The 17,445-nt window shown below is 42.7% G+C and overlaps 1 pseudogene; it reads right to left on the bottom strand.

The window, feature by feature from the left end:
• Nucleotides 1-638: 638 nt before the first annotated feature.
• Nucleotides 639-2,064, bottom strand: LOC117483686 (annotated as a pseudogene).
• Between the last annotated feature and the right edge of the window lie 15,381 nt (nt 2,065-17,445).

Here is a 17,445-nt window from a genome sequence, read left to right as displayed (position 1 = left end):
CACATGGTGGTGGTCTGCACATGGGACAAATAACTACTCTCTATTGAAAAGATATTTGCTTTGCTCAATTTGCAGGAAGAAGGAACTCTTCCTCCCACGCAGCCTGGGTACATCTAGGCCCTCATCACGACAAGTAATTAATTAAACTAAATTTAAAAGTATAGTCAAGTTTAAAATGGTCAGCTTTCTTGCTGTGAGCAGGGCCGGCCCTAGGCACTGGCGAACTAGCCGGTCGCCTAGGGCGCCAGATCTGGAGGGGCGCTGGGAGAAAAAAATCATAATCTCGCCTAGGGCACCAAAATGTCTAGGGCCGGCCCTGGCTGTGAGCCATGCTTGAATGTTAAAGCAACATATATGTGTTTCATGTGTTTCAGGCTGAAGCAGACACTGTGAGGGCCCTGTACAAAAGGACCCTAGTACAAAGCATCCAATTAAATGACCTACTTATAGAGCACCGAAAGCTCTTGATAAAAAAAAAACAAGCTGGAGATGGAACAATTGGATAGAGAAAGAAAGGTAATTTTGTAACATTCAGTCATTTATTTTCAAGTCAAATGAAAGGTGCATAAGGTGACCTTTAAATCTTTTAGGATACCTAAAAGAGAAATCCCAACATAAATCATCCAAGGCCTCTCTCTCTCTGTGTGTTCTTTTTTTATTAAGCAAATAATAATGCGATGGCTTCTCTGACAGCCCTGCCAGTAGGGTAGTCCAGGGTGATGGGGTCTACCACATCGGGAGGTTGGGGGTTTGCAGGAGGGCCCCTCTCCTTACTCATTGTGGCAATGTTGTGCAGCACAACACAGGCCGTTATGATTCGGCAAGCTCTTTCAGGGGCCACTCTGAGCCCCCGCAGGCAGGTGAATCGAGCCTTCAGTATGCCAAAGGTCATTTCGATCCTGACCCTGGTTTTGGCATGGGCCACATTAAAACTGGTTTGTGGCCCTTCACCAGGGTCAGGATACGGGGTCATCAGGAAAGGCTGGCAGGCATAACCCCTGTCCCCGAGCAGCACTCCACTGAAGAGCCTTGAAGATAAAGGAACATTTCCACAATAAGTACCACAAAAGGCAGCTTCAGAAGCACAAAACAATAAGAATGTACAGTTGCCATACCCTGCTCCAGTTTGTGACACAGTGAAGACTCTGAGAAGATCCTCCAGTCATGGACTGACCCAGGCCACTTTGCCTCAAGGCTGGTGATGACACACCTGTGGTCACATGTGGCCTGCAAAAGCATGTGGGGTTAACAAGCCTACTTCCACAATAAGAGCATCATAGTCAGTGTAGCATCAATGTTCATTTGAAATGAGTACATGTTATAGAGAAAGACAGTCCAAGTGTGAAACATGTACTGTGTGAATATTTAAATGTGTGATTTTCTTTAATCACCGAGACTTCAATGTGTGTTCTAGTGAATGTGAAAGATTTACCTGAATGTTGAGGCTGTGGAATGATTTGCGATGTACATAGTCGCCTTCATGATCTCCCAGACACGCAGAGATCGGTATATGGGTACAGTCGATACAGCCAAGCACCCTGGGAAACCCTATGAAATAGTAGGCTGCATTTATTATGCAACAGTGTACGTCATAGGAACAACATTCAATGTAAAGATATAATCGCATATCAATACCTGCCATGCTGTAAAATCCCTCTTTGATCGTCTGCGTGGGACATGTGCCAGGAAACACAACAAAGGTCTGTGCGAGCCCTGTCAGAGCATGTGCGACCTTATGAATAGCACTGCAGACTGTATTCTTGCTAAGGTTCTCTGCATCCCCCACGGCATACAGAAAACTGCCGGTTGCAAAGTAGCGCAAAGCAATACAGTCTGCGGCACTGTAAGTGCACAACTCCGATGTGTGGCATTAGCAATATATGGCTCGAGGAGCTGACACAGATAAGTCAGCCCTTCTGACGAGAACCTGTATCTTTCATACAAATACTCTTCAGAGAAAGCCAAAGGGTTTAGTCTGTCCCTAAAGGTCCTCTCCCGACTGAGAGCGCCTCTCACAATTCTCGCTCCGAGCTCCACAGTGTCATCGACAAATGGCGACGTCATTTTCACAGAGATTTCATTGGTCGATAGGTGGAGCTTTTATAGACTGAGCTCTTTGCCTGCAACCTAACCTGCTCCGGACCAGGTTAGCCGCTCAGCATAAGTTACCATGGAGATCTAGCCCGCTAAGAAGTGAACCAGCGTCGTAGGACCGGAAACCCAGAGTTTTCCCTGAAGTTAGCTCGCTAAGCGAAAAATCCGGCTTCGTCGTACAGGCCTCAGGTCTTTATGAGCAGCACTAAGGCTTCCAATAGCACACAGATGAGTTTTTAGTCTGCGCCGGAAGATGTGTAAGCTTTCTGCTGTCCTGATGTCAATGGGGAGCTCATTCCACCATTTGGAGCCAGGATAGCAAACCCACGTGTTTTTGCTGATGGGAACTTGGGTCCCCCTCGCAGTGCTGGTGCAGCGAGCCGTTTGGCTGATGCAGAGCGGAGTGCACGTGCTGGGGTGTATGGTTTAACCATGTCCTGGATGTAGGAAGGGCCAGATCCATTCACAGCATGGTACGCAAGTAACCAGTGTCTTGAAGTGGATTCTAGCAGTCACTGGAAGCCAGTGAAGTGAGCGGAGGAGCGGCGTGGTGTGGGAACATTTTGGAAGGTTGAAGACCAGACGAGCCGATGCATTCTGGATGAGCTGCAGAGGTCGGATGGCACACGCAGGTAGACCAGCCAGGAGGGAGTTGCAGTAGTCTAGGCGTGAGATGACGAGAGCCTGGACCAGAATTTGTGTCGCTTTCTGGGTCAGGAGGGGACGTATCCTCCTGATGTTGTAAAGAGTGTATCTGCAGCAGCGGGTTGTAGCAGCGATGTTTGCGGTGAAGGACAGGTTGTTATCTAGGGTCACACCCAGATTCCTTGCAGTCTGAGTCGGGGAAACAACAGAGGTGTCGATGTTGATTGTTAGGTCAAGAGTGGGACAATCTTTTCCAGGAAGAAAAAGCAGTTCAGTCTTGTCAAGGTTGAGCTTGAGGTGGTGAGCAGACATCCACTGAGAGATGCCAGCTAGACAAGCAGAGATGCGTGCGACGACCTGGGTCTCTGAGCGGGGAAAAGACAGAATTAATTGGGTGTCGTCAGCGTAGCAGTGGTATGAAAAACCATGCGGGCTAATGACTGATCTGAGCGAGTTTGTGTACAAGGAGAAGAGGAGGGGACCAAGAACAGAGCCCTGAGGGACCCCTGTAGTTAATTGACAAGGGTCAGACTCGGACCCTCTCCAAGTTACCCTGTAGGTGCGGTCTTTGAGGTATGAGGTGAGGAGGGAAAGTGCAGAGCCTGAAACTCCAAGTTCTTGGAGAGTGCGAAGGAGGATCTGATGGTTCACCGTGTCGAATGCAGCAGACAGGTCCAAAAGGATGATGACAGAGGAGAGGGAGGCTGCTTTAGCCGTGTGCAGTTCCTCAGAGACAGCAAGGAGAGCAGTTTCTGTGGAGTGACCTGCCTTGAAACCAGACTGGTGGTGTGGATCAAGAAGGTTGTTCTGATGGAGATAACAGGAGAGTTGTTTAAAGACAGCGCGTTCAAGTGTTTTAGACAGGAACGGGAGGAGAGAGACAGGCCTGTAGTTTATAACATCAGACGGGTTGAGAGTGGGTTTCTTTAGGAGAGGGTTTACTCTTGCCTCCTTGAGACTGTTTGGAAAGTGACCAGAAGTTAGAGAAGTGTTGATGAAACGGGTGAGAAACGGTAGAATATCAGGAGCGATAGTCTGAAGGAGGTTTGAGGGGATAGGGTCCAGAGGACAGGTGGTAGGACGGGCAGAGGTAATGAGGGTAAGAACCTCACTTGGAGAGAGAGGGGAAAAAGAGGTCAGTGAGTGGGTGAAAGGGGGGTCAGGTGACCCAGCGGTGAGTAATGGTGAGTCGGAAAAAGAAGAGCGAATATCATCAACCTTTTTTTCAAAGTAGTTAACAAAGTCGCTTGGAAGAAGGGAGGAGGGGCAAGGGGCTTTGGGGGGTTCGAGGAGGGTGGAGAAGATAGAAAATAGTTTTTTGGGATTGGAATAGGAAGAATGGATCTTATCTTGAAAGAAAGTGCTTTTTGCCTGAGAGATTGAAGATGAGAAAGAGGAGAGGAGATATTGATAGGTTAGGAGGTTGTCAGGGTGTTTGGATTTCCACCATTTGCGCTCAGCTGCCCGAAGGTTGGTTCTATTAGCACGCAGTGCGTCATTTAGCCAGGGAGCAGGAGGGGACGTAGCCAGAAATGAAGTCAGCCTTAGGAACAGCTGACTGGCAGTTCCACAGGCCGCCTGTAACTAGATGTTGGATCTCAGTGGAGCATGTGGGATAGACGAGAACAGGCCGGTTATAACGATTAGGAGATACACGGGGCCAGTAATAATTGCGAGGGGACACATGAACAGGAATGGAGTATATACACATGTGGGGCTAAAAAACACCAGCGATACTTCAAATCAAATCAAAGTAGGATTTGCCTCCTCTTTGCATCCCTCGTGACTTCCGCAGGACTCTATTGTCTTTGTCAGTCTTGGAGTCCCGCAGGACTCTATAGAGAGGCGAAGTCCCGCCCATCTACTTCCGACCCATGGGACCTTATTTCGGAAAAATTATGCATTGAAGTCAATGGGAAGAGAAAGATTATCTTTCAGCTCCAATAACATTTGCTTCATTAGCCGTGTTCACACCAAGTACTTTCCTGTACTTAGTTCCGGCACTAAGAGCCCCGGCGCTTTTTACCCCAGGGCACTTAGTACAGATCGCGTTCACACCGGAGTACTTTTCCCTGAGGGAAGATTACGCAAATGAGCCGCTGACGTCACTTCTTCTTCTTGTGCTTTGGCTTTACTGGCAGGCCACAAACCACTTCACGGCGAGTACAGTAGGTGGCGGTATGCACCTTAAAGTTGTTTGCAATCCGCTGCAAAACAAGAGAAGAAGAAGAAGAAAAACTTCCCGCGTATACTGCGACGCTCACTCACTCGCTGTACATTAGGCGTCTGTTGTTTACCTTCCGACCTCAGACATGATGGAGATGGAGTCGACTGAAGTTGTGCTGTTTGTGCTCATGTTATACAGCTTTGTAACTGAGTTAATGCAGCCTGAGCAACTTGCGTACAATAACAAAACAAGCCGAGCACGAGTGGTGGTGGAGAACGCTTTTGGCAGACTGAAGGGCAGGTGGCGGTGCTTGATGAAAAGAAACGACTGCAAGATGGACAAGATCAAAATCCAGGTGGCAGCATGTTGCATATTATATAACCTTTGTGAAAGTAATGATGAGTACAGGGACGAATGGACTGCCTTACCGGCGACCCAGCTTGATGGGCCAGCCATTGCCGAGGCTGGGGGGCAAGACACGCGCACAGCCCTTATGAGGCATCTGAACAGCGTGTAAATTGTACATTGTAAACATTTTGACAATAAAGCTGATCTTTTGTACAGTGCTTTTGTTTCTCTCTTTTATTTTCCAGTCAAGACAGGCAACATTACAATAGTGTACAGTGTGGCAATATAATAACAATAAACTGTGCCAGGTGTGTTGTATGCACAGTAAATAGGCTCAGCAGCAAACCCACCGTTATTATTTATCTTCCTGAGACCCACTGCATTCGTCTGCCATAAACACTATGGAAACCGACATGTTAGTTTCGGCCCATAGTGGACTCCATTTTGTGTTGTGTAAAATGGGGGGGGAATTAAAAGTTTGCAAATCCCCATGTCCTCCTCAGAGGACAATCATAAAAACATTTAGTTTTAGGTCAAATAATATTTAAAATGATATAAATTATCATATTTGTGTATGTGCCCCTGCCATTCCTCCACAAGGTTGCAACATTGATGATAAATAAATGACAAATAAAGCTTTGCCAGTTTATAACCGATGAAACATGATGGTATCAGAATAATCACTTACATGTGATGTATAGGATGCTACGGTCACTAAAGATAAAGTGTCAGGAGAAATAAGCAAGCTACAGGATCTGTTTAACAGTAAATAGAAGTTTACATTTTTTATGTAAATAAAATAGAAGTTGTACATGTAAATGAACATTATCAATATAAAATAAAGTGTCAGTTGTATCAAGACTATATAATAACAGTAATAACAATAATATAAAATGAACTGGTGAGCATCTTGTCCTCCGCTTCCTGGGCCTTGGTGAACAGCACCATCTGATCCCCGTGCATCGACTCTTTCACCACGGCACGCCGGTCCTCCAACGCCTGGACGGTGTCAAAGAAATTCGCATCCCGTGTCCGCTTTCCTAAGAGGGGAAAATAAGCAAGATACAAGATCTGTTTAGTCGCCATGTAGTTTTACAACATACTAGTGTGTGTGTGTGTGTGTGTGTGTGTGTGTGTGTGTGTGTGTGTGTGTGTGTGTGTGTGTGTGTGTGTGTGTGTGTGTGTGTGTGTGTGTGTGTGTGTGTGTGTGTGTGTGTGTGTGTGTGTGTAGCTGCCGCTCAAAGTGCCCTTCTTTATTGTTTTGTATTTTTGAAGAGTGCTTCATGTATGCTTGAACTTTATTTAATGTTGTTGAGGCAAGTTTTCTTACCGGAAGTCATGTGACCTCTAGCCCGGATGTTTACAATGTTTGTGAGAGAGTAAAAAGGCGCGAACATTTGTAAATGCCAGCTCCAACACCATCGTGAAGTTTGCTGATGACACGACCGTCATCGGCCAGATCACAGACGATGACGAGACGGCGTACAGAGAGGAGGTCGAAAACCTGACATCTTGGTGCCAGGATAACAACCTCCATCTCAACGTCAGCAAAACAAAGGAGCTGATTGTGGATTACAGGAAGCAGCAGGGAGAGGGACACGCCCCCATCGCCATCAATGGGACTACGTGGAGAGAGTCAGCAGCTTCAGGTTCCTTGGGGTCCACATCACTGAGGACCTGACATGGTCTCTTCACACCACCACCATCACCAAGAAAGCTCGACAGCGGCTCTTCTTCCTCCGCAGGCTGAGGAGGTTCAAAATGGATTCCAGGATACTCTGCAACTTCTACAGGTGCACCATAGAGAGTATCCTGACCTTCTACAGGTGCACCATAGAGAGTATCCTGACCTTCTACAGGTGCACCATAGAGAGTATCCTGACTGGCAGCATCACGGCCTGGTACAGCAGCTGCACCGACCTCGATCGTAAGGCTTTACAGAGGGTGGTGAAAACTGCACAGCACATCACCAGGACGGAGCTGCCATCCATGGAGGACCTTTACTCCCAGCGGCTCAGGAAGAAATCACTACGGATTATCAAAGACCCCCATCACCCCAGCCACAAACTGTTCTTTCTGTTGCCGTCTGGCAGACGTTACCGCAGCATCCTGGCAAGGACAAGAAGATTTGGAGACAGTTGCTTCCCGCGGGCAGTGAGACTGTTAAACAATTGAACTGTTGAAACAACTTCAAAACATTCTTCTGCTACTCAGTAATATGTATCTAATATCTAATATATATCATTCCAATAACTTGTATATAGATTCGTACTGCACTATTCCACATCATCACTTTATTTTATAACTATTTTTCTTTTTGTATTGCTCTTGCTATCTGTATTGTTATTATGTTATTATGTTGCATTGTTGGAGAAGCCTGTGACATAAGATTTTCAACTACATAATTACTCTGTAGCTATGTCAGATTGACAATAAAGAACCTTGAACCTTGATCTAGGCGAATACGTTTTCACGCTGTTTCATAATTGTACCAAGAAGGAAATAAACATGATTGTGAACATCAGTTCGATGCGTAACGTTCTTTCAAGACAAAGTTACAGTGTGTGTACCTTTGCGTTTGGTTGCTGGTAAGGGGGACGACCAAGCGCTGTGATCTAGAATGCAAAGCTCGCTTGTTTCCAATCCCGAGAGTTGTCCATCCTCGCCTGAAACAGACGATTATTGCCATGAGTTAGTGAAGCAAATTACAGAAACACTGCACAGTTATTCACAAGTCAAAACGTTTTCATAGCGGCCGAGAATATCTAGCTAGCTAGATGTAGCTAGCTCGGGGCCGGTGTTAGCCTATTCAGCCTAGCATGGCTAGCTTGATCTACTGAGCAAATAAAAGTACATCTGAGACCATTATTGTGCAGATTAAAACCCCAGTGCATGTAGTTGATTTTACCTTCGTCGTGGTCGTCATCGTTGGCCACTGAATCCGCCGTTTGTAGTCCTGCCCGAGTTTCTTTATTTTTAGCCGGTGTGTGCCGTGGGGCTGTGCACGACTCCCAGGTCGAGTGAAAGCTACTGAACTGGCTTCAGTAGCATTCCCTGGGTCGCGTCCTCGGCGTAGATCTCCAGAAGCGCCGACACCTCCTCATCACTCCACCGCTCCGATGATTTCTTGATGCTTGCCATAACTGCTTTCAAAAACAAACTACTCTCCGTCGGTGCGCTGGGTTTTTGTAGCGAGGAAAAACAATGGCGGCTCTACACAACATTTTCACAGTTGTACGGGGCGTGGTTTGCAATTCGCCCAGCCAATCAGCACTGGGGCACTTTTTTCCCACAGGAAAGTACGATCTCTCAGCGGGCACTAAAAATGGGGGTAAAAGTTCCCGAGATGAAGTACTCTTTTTGGTGTGAACGCGGCTATTGTCAGTTCTCATATGACAGTCCGACCTGTGAGTGGGCTATCTGGAGATGTACTTTCCTGCTAGACTGACATGTCAACAAAACTCCATATCTCTTTATCATAGTGCAACATCTCTTCACTTTATCAGGTCCAAAGAAGTCCACTCCTACATTAGTGAACAGTGGCAGATCTGGCAGAATCCTTTAAGCTGGCATCTCTTCCTTTAAGGCGGCAAAATGATTTGTCTGCTGGCTTTAGATCTGGTGATCCAGTATTCCTTGTGAAGAGCTAATATCATGTGATTTCGTCCTGCATGGTCCCTTCTGCTTGAATTTGAATGTGCTGTAGAATGAGTATATATATATACTGTAGGTAGGTTCTTTGCAATAATGCTAGTCTGTTTGTTAAGGCGTAGATGCTTTCCCCAGTTGTTTCCTCCTACCCTTAGCTAGTATGAAAGTCCATCCAGAAGCGACAGCTCGCAGATAGCACTGCCATGAACTTGTTTAAAATTGTTTTGAGACCCAGGACCAGGTTGACCTGGGGGCTGGAAACCTCTCTATTAACAGGGTCCTGTAATGCTTTTTGGGGTTTTCCCTCTCCAACAGCATGTTATGTATGTTTTTTGCATGTAAATGGTGTGTAAAGCCTGAAATCCCTGTATTCCCTCCAGAGGGAGTTTCTCTCTGACACACCTCCATTAAACTCTTGGTTTAGAGTGGCCGGACATCTCTAAACTGTTTACTCATCACAACAGAGCCGGTCAGCTAACCAATCAGAGCAGACTGGGCTCTGGTTTCAGACAGAGGGTGAAAAGAGGTGCTGCAGCACAGGCAGTATGAGAAAAATAAAGAGCTTTTTGAACATTAAAGCATGGAGACATGTCACAGTAGAGACACTACATACTGATATACACCTGAACATCAGCAGGAGAGGACTCTTTAAAGTAGAGACACTACATACTGATATACACCTGAACATCAGCAGGAGAGGACTCTTTAAAGTAGATACACTACATACTGATATACACCTGAACATCAGCAGGAGAGGACTCTTTAAAGTAGAGACACTACATACTGATATACACCTGAACATCAGCAGGAGAGGACTCTTTAAATTAGAGACACTACATACTGATATACACCTGAACATCAGCAGGAGAGGACTCTTTAAAGTAGAGACACTACATACTGATATACACCTGAACATCAGCAGGAGAGGACTCTTTAAAGTAGAGACATTACATACTGATATACACCTGAACATCAGCAGGAGAGGACTCTTTAAAGTAGAGACACTACATACTGATATACACCTGAACATCAGCAGGAGAGGACTCTTTAAAGTAGAGACATTACATACTGATATACACCTGAACATCAGCAGGAGAGGACTCTTTAAAGTAGAGACACTACATACTGATATACACCTGAACATCAGCAGGAGAGGACTCTTTAAAGTAGAGACACTACATACTGATATACACCTGAACATCAGCAGGAGAGGACTCTTTAAAGTAGAGACACTACATACTGATATACACCTGAACATCAGCAGGAGAGGACTCTTTAAAGTAGAGACACTACATACTGATATACACCTGAACATCAGCAGGAGAGGACTCTTTAAATTAGAGACACTACATACTGATATACACCTGAACATCAGCAGGAGAGGACTCTTTAAAGTAGAGACACTACATACTGATATACACCTGAACATCAGCAGGAGAGGACTCTTTAAAGTAGAGACATTACATACTGATATACACCTGAACATCAGCAGGAGAGGACTCTTTAAAGTAGAGACATTACATACTGATATACACCTGAACATCAGCAGGAGAGGACTCTTTAAATTAGAGACATTACATACTGACATACATCTGAACATCAGCAGGAGAGGACTCTTTAAAGTAGAGACACTACATACTGATATACACCTGAATATCAGCAGGAGAGGACTCTTTAAAGTAGAGACACTACATACTGATATACACCTGAACATCAGCAGGAGAGGACTCTTTAAAGTAGAGACACTACATACTGATATACACCTGAACATCAGCAGAATATGTCCTCTTTAACACAAAAAGATGGACCTTGGCCTCTCCACTCACACCACCCCATACTTTGCCGGTGTCATGCACAATTTGCTGAAACCAGCATGAATTTTGGAAAACATTTGAAGTAAAAGAAAAACAAATATTGAGATTAAATCCATACAAATGAGGCCCACCTCCAATACATTTGTTAGAAAACTAAAGACAACATAACATCCCTGTTGTAGTCCAATGTTTATCACTCTTTTTATATAAGAGGATGTTAATAGGCTGGGAACATAAAGTCAAATGTGTATATATATATATTGTTCTACTACCATAATACATGTAATATATGTGCTGTGTTTCTGTCATTTTTTTACAGTTAAATTACTATAGAATCCTCCATATATATGTAAACTAGACTTACAAAACACGGTTATCCTTTAGAAATATATACATCTCCAACTTACTGTAGGTGGTCTCTATGCTGCACTCAGAGACATGCATTACCTCCAATTAATGAATACACTACAGAGGAAACTCAAGACAAACACCCCAATAGACATACATCTCCGTATCTTTGTCCATGCAGTTCTTCCTCAGTGGTATTGGCCTTCAGGTTGGCATGGTAACACCAGGCTTAGAGACGTGGTTGTGAGTCAGAAGCTATAGTCAATGTCCCTGAAACTTGTGAAAGATATTTTTTCCGGGAGCAGAGCAGGGAACATAATACAGCCAGAAGAGCACTCCAACACAAAACGTCTGCAGGCCAAGGTCAAAGACACACACACACTCACACAAATGAGTGAATGGAATACGAATATCCACCTCCATTTGATCACGATGTCTCTTTCTGAACACACACACACATCGGCACAAACCTTTTCCTGTGCACCTTCAATGTGCTTCTGATACTCATCGCTGTCCGAGCCTCTATTGAACAATGATGTCACCAGCGAGGTCAAGCCCAGACTTTGAATTCCCCTGTGGAGGTCATGGGGGTGACTGGTTGGCATGACACAGGTTACACTCTTTTTTTTATGCTTTTATCAACTGAAATGCCAGCATGTGACAAACATTTTTTATCTGGAAATTGCTATCTAAATTATGTCCTTCTTGCTCAGCCACAAGAGGTCAGAATTGTATGCTTTTAGTTCTCGCGTGTAATGGTAAAGAAGGGGATTAATGCATCTCTACAGGTTTTTTATTGGATTAGATTCTCTTCTTCTTGTTTACTTGCTTTTTCTTCAGCGGGGGAACAGCAGGAATAAAAAAATGGCATTGTATAGTTTGAAATCACTTTCTATCGACTTCATCCCTTGCTCTCTGTGCTACCACAAAGCATTGTGGTAATAAAAAGACCTTAAAGGTTTTTCTATTATTTTCCTCATCCACACACCTCCTAAAAACGTCTTGCTACTTTATACTATTGCTAAATATCATATAGAAATATTGCACTTTTCACTCACTTTTCTACGACGGAGTATTAGGGCCACACTGAGGAAAAAAAACCCTGAGAGATTTAGAGAATAAAGTCGTAACATTACGAGAATAAAGTCATAATTACGAGAATAAAGTCGTAACATTACGAGAATAAAGTCATAATTACGAGAATAAAGTCGTAACATTACGAGAATAAAGTCATAATTACGAGAATAAAGTCGTAACATTACGAGAATAAAGTCATAATTACGAGAATAAAGTCGTAACGTTACGAGAATAAAGTCGTAACGTTACGAGAATAAAGTCGTAACGTTACGAGAATAAAGTTGTAACATTACGAGAATAAAGTCGTAATATTACGAGAATAAAGTCGTAACATTACGAGAATAAAGTCGTAATATTACGAGAATAAAGTCGAAAATATTGATGTGGTTGAGAGGTCATTCCAGCAGACTACGCTCCAGCTCACCAGTCAACAGTTAACGTAACTTTACTTTAATGAAAAAACGTTTGATAAATGCTGTTTTGCTTAAAGATTTGTTACTTTTCAATTAAGTTGTGCTAATTTGCGCAGGGCCTCATATTTTGGATAAGCCACATGAAGACGAGAACAATTAACGCTAACATACTGCATGCTAACGTTAGCTACATGTGAGTCAAGAACAGGGCTACAGTCACTGTATTTTGTCGCTGTTTGCCAAGAAGGAGCCGAACCATGATTTTAGAGATGGTAGCCTATAACGTTAGCCTGTGCGAGTTTCCCCAATTGTTTTTCGGTCATTCATCATGAACGTCTTCATCCACTCAATATATTGTTTACTGGTGCAGCATATCCCTCCGAAATATGGTCGTAGACTTTAATGATGATTTAGAATGTATTGAAACTCCAGAGTCAACGCAAGAGCTTGTGCCTCTTCGGGGGGTGCTAACATTTAAACATACACTTTATTCTTTACTTTCTCCGCCTTTATATGTAGAATATGTTGTTTCCATAGCAACAACAACTTCCTGTCAACAGCGTAAACTCGCCTTCAAAATAAAAGCATCTAAATAAAACAGGAAGTTAACCTAAATTACATTTAAGACATTTAAACAACTGCAACGAAACTAACAAAAACAATATAATATCCTTTTCAGTTTCACAGAACACAAATTGAGTTATTTACAACTGACGTTGTAGTGCGACAGACACACTCCTACACATGCTGAGCTGCAGTGCACATAATGTTTAGCTGGTCTCTACTTGTCTCTCTCAGGCCTGGCCAGTAAACTTCAGAGGCAGATCTGTTTGTTTACAGCAGCAGCCCAAGTAGGCTACAAACGTTTGTAAACAGACGACCCTGGGAACAGGTATGGTAGAGCCAGTACAGTTCGTTTCTGGTTGACACTGCATGTTAGTTGTCACCTTTTTTTATATGTTTCATGGCCAGTGTGATCATATTAAAGATGCCTGTTAGGACAGCAGAATGCAAACTTCTATCTATCAAACTGAATTGCTGTATCATGTTTTCAGTGTTGGCAGTAGGTACCCTGAGCTACATGGCCTCTACTCAAAAGGGTCAACAGAAGCCTGCAAAATAACAGGTATGCATTAGGTGAGGTATACTGGTCTAAGATAAACTGGCATTAGTTTCCAAATGATCTGTGTATGTCTGGTTGACTGTAGGTTGACTGGAAGTATAGCAGCATCATGTTTTGTTGATATACTATACACCAAACAAATAAATAGTTGAAAACACATGACTGATACTGCTTTTGTCACAATGGGAACACAACTAGAGTTCAAAGCCTGAGACAGGTTCTTGTATTTGTAATTGTGTGACATACTACTGTCAGAGACAAGCTATGATGATATTTGAGCAGTTTGGAGAGGCACAGGCATCTGAAGTAATTGAAAGAATATTCCTACTGTACATTAATTAAATAGTCAGATAAACATAACATATTATTTTAACAATGTTACAATGTTACCAAAGCAATACAGGCTTTTGAGTCAGAGCCGTATGCTGCCATAAAACATATTGCTTTACATAGTCAGATACAGACATTCTTGATTCCATGTATCCTAAGCATTACCATTCTTCTTCTTCCATATACACATTTGCAAGTTTTTTTTGTAAAATCAAATTTTTAAAGAACATACTTTAGTCTTCCTGTAATGAAGGCATAGTTGAGTAAGTCAACAACATTGTGGTCTTTAACTGAGCTTGACTTGATATGAGAGTTAAAAAAATTATCCACTTTCTTTCCAAGCACATACAAACAATAATGAGAAAAGATTCATCCAAACACTTTAATTTTGTGTTATCAGAATTGACTTGTTTCTACTGTACAGTTGCAGTTCTGCTCACATCCTGCTCATTCCTCTCGTCTGCAACTCCTTCGCATTCTCCGTTTGCATTTCCTCTTGTGTATTTTACTATACAGGTCCATGATGGCGGAGAAACTGTCAGATATTGTGACTTTCTTGAGAGGTCGAGGTGTCCCAGAGGACACGATCAATTTCATTGAAGAGCAAAAGGTATTTTTCTGAATATAAGATGGACCACTCACATTGTGTTACTCAGAGTAGGATCTTGAAAGTTTTCTTTTTTTGTCCATTATTAGTAATCAATATATTTACCTCTACATTACTTCATCATGATTGTGGCCCTTCAAATAAAGTGCTGGGCTTGCTCAAACCCGAACATATGATTATTGGCAGCCACATTGGGAATCCACATGTAATAACTATTTTTGGATTATATGTACATGATACTTCAAATTAACCTTTTTCCAATTAAATAACTGCTAATTGAGATGGGGGTCAACTATTATTATCTAATTGATATGTTTTATTTTCAAGACATAACTTCTAAATACAAAAGTCCTGACTTTATTGGAAGGGTCATTATTATTGTTATTATGGGATTAAGTCATACCTAAAATAAATATAAATAAAAAACTAATTATTAACTGAAGTTGTGTAGGAATAAGATATGTTGTTGTATTACTAACTAAATCTTTAGAGAAGCAGAGGTGTGCTTGTCATCTGAACTGGCCTGTTTAGATAACTTTCATATTAGGCTTAATATTACTTTTAAATATATATGGTCTCATCCTACATCTTAAGTAACAGACATGCTCATATTCTCTATTTACAGATTGACAGAGATGTCATCCTCCTGATGGAAGATGCTCAGCTGGCCAATTATCTTCCATCTTATGGAGACAGGATTGCTCTGTTTAATTTTTGCAAGCATCACATCAAAGCGAAAAGAGGGTCTGTTTGACAAACTAAGGCAGAAGCTCAAACTAAGAAAGGAAAGCCACAGTGAAGAGGAGGTGCCAGAATCGTCCCGCAAATCAAGAAGAAAAGCTAAACAGTCCACAAGAAATATTGAAATAGGATGGGTTCACACTATTGATGAAGTAACAACACAGGTCAGAGCAAAGCAAGGTGGGGGCACAAGGAAGTACCCTATTAACGTTCATGGAGGTTTTAACGACATATTAAAAGAAGGAAAGGCTCTGTTCTTCCCAGAAGGTAAATCAAGCAAAGGTCACAAATCTGATTTCAAATTTGACGTTTGGGACTTCAAGCAAAATCCTTTCCCGGATGATGTTTCTATCGAAATGATATATGACACTGTCAAACTCCCACTTTTACGCTTCTACATAGCAACTCAACCAAAATCAGTGCTGCATGAAGAGGCTCATGATGACTCTGACTGTGATAGTTTTGTGTCTGAGCCTGATTTACTGCCACATAATAAACAGTCCACACTGGAGTTCACAATAGAGACTAGGGATGTAACGACATACCGAATATCGCGGTACCTCGGTAAACAAACGGCTCAATACCGTCGTGAGACTGATATTACATGGTTCATTCCTCACCTTATTGGCAAAAACTGTATTGTTTTTGTTTGAACAGCAGAGGGCGCCATAATATAGTCAAGAAGACAGACTCCCATCATCCTTTGCGTGCAAGCAAGCGTGCTCTCAGACCCACGAGAAAATGGCGAACGAAGTAGTAGACGAATGTGCTGACCAACAACTAAATAAAGAATGTGAAATTGAGGATGCTCCATTGACTTTTAAAGCTGATGTGTGGCAGCATTTCGGTTTTCCCGTTTCAATAAATGACAATGGTGAAAAGCAAACTGACAAACGCAAAACTATTTGCAAATCCTGCCAGGCAACGGTCAACTACAATTCGGGAAATACATCGAACATGAGAAGTCATTTGTCAAATCGCCACCCAGAAAAGCTCCGACCACAACAACCTACTGTGAGGAAAAAGCTTAAGCCGGGCCAACTGACTCTGAAAGAAGTATTTGGAGCCCCACTTCCCCCTAACAGTCCAAGAGCTGAGGAAACTAGAAAATGCATTTCCTGCAGAAAATGCTTGCGAATGCTGTAAACTGTGAACATTTGTGGCTGAATTTAGCTGAAAATGCAGAAAAAGCTGAATATGTTATTAGCTGAATGGTAGCTGCTTTTAGCTACAGAAATGCAGAAAAAGCTTCATATTTAAAAGAAAAGGTTTAAAAAAAGGTATAAACAACATGTATAGCCTTGATGTCCTGAAATAGCTGAATAATGTAATAGTTGAATGCTTTCTGCAGCTGAAAATAGGCTGAAGGAGTTAAATATCAGATGTAAGTAGCAGTGAATGAATTTGTATTAAGAAGAGAAAAGAAAGTAAAAATGCTTGGGAAAGCAGCAGAATATTTTGACTGCAAACTTTTCGACTAAAACCATATGTCACCAATAATGTATACAATATGTGGAACCTGTTGAAGTCAGTATGAAGTCTCCATCAGACAGAAAATAATAGGCTGAGACAGTCTGTTAAAGTCCAGTCTGTCAGTGTTTGTTTCTGTTCCTGAGCACCTACTCATAACACCCAATCATAACACCTGTGTGTGTGTCCAGAGATAAAAGGTTTCCATGGTGTCTGTTCTGATTAGATGATGTCACTCAGGTGTGTGTGTGGCTCCAATCTGCCCAGCAACACCATAACAACCAACTGCAGCACTGAGTCCCATAAGAATGCATTGAGGAGTATATCTGACAATTTTGCCACCTGTTCAAAAACTATGGCTCCTATACAAAAATGACCAGACCGTGAGCATCAGGGAACCCCAATGAACTGATATATGTTGTTTTTTTGGGTTTTGTGTGTCAAATGTGAAGACGGGAGCAGTTTGTCTAAAGTTGACTTCTCTCTGTTCTGAAGAAAGTTCCGGTCAAATTTAACATGGGAGTCTATTGGGAGCTAGGTGGACTTTTTGTCACTCTGATCACTATTGGGCCAGAACGGTGTGTCCGTTTGATATGATGAAGGCAATTGAGCAGGCC

Source organism: Trematomus bernacchii, unplaced genomic scaffold (genome assembly GCF_902827165.1).
Source record: "Trematomus bernacchii unplaced genomic scaffold, fTreBer1.1, whole genome shotgun sequence".
NCBI lineage: Eukaryota > Metazoa > Chordata > Actinopteri > Perciformes > Nototheniidae > Trematomus > Trematomus bernacchii.
Note: the sequence above shows the minus strand (reverse complement) of the source record. Positions and strands in the feature narration are given on the sequence as shown.